The sequence below is a fragment of the Asparagus officinalis genome, chromosome 1 (assembly GCF_001876935.1).
Source record: "Asparagus officinalis chromosome 1, Aspof.V1, whole genome shotgun sequence".
Lineage (NCBI taxonomy): Eukaryota > Viridiplantae > Streptophyta > Magnoliopsida > Asparagales > Asparagaceae > Asparagus > Asparagus officinalis.
The window spans coordinates 103,302,464-103,302,862 of NC_033794.1; positions in this window are offsets into that span (position 1 = coordinate 103,302,464).

Sequence of the window (399 nt, forward strand, 5' to 3'; positions counted from 1 at the left end):
ATCAAACATATTCAAAGCTAAAAGCTTGACCTATAGCATATGTTGCATTGTATTTAGTATCAGTTCGTCTATTGAGGAATAGCTGAATAAACTTGAATTTTATGAGTTTTGTTTGTGAATGTTGGATTGCTCATTGGATCATTTTCTGTTGCAATTAGATTGAAACTTGGGGGATAAAAAAGTTGGTGGACAAGACGATACTAGTTATTTTCAACAGATGCTAGCTGGACAAAACATCTCCAGAAGTCTAAGGCAATATCGGATCTTGTGGGGAACTAATTCTACTAAAGTAATTCTTCATCCTTATAAAGTTCTATAAAATTAAATATATGTGAGATGAGGGTTTAGAGACAACTTTTGGATCTATCAAATTTCAAGGTTATATCTCTTCTGAATTTG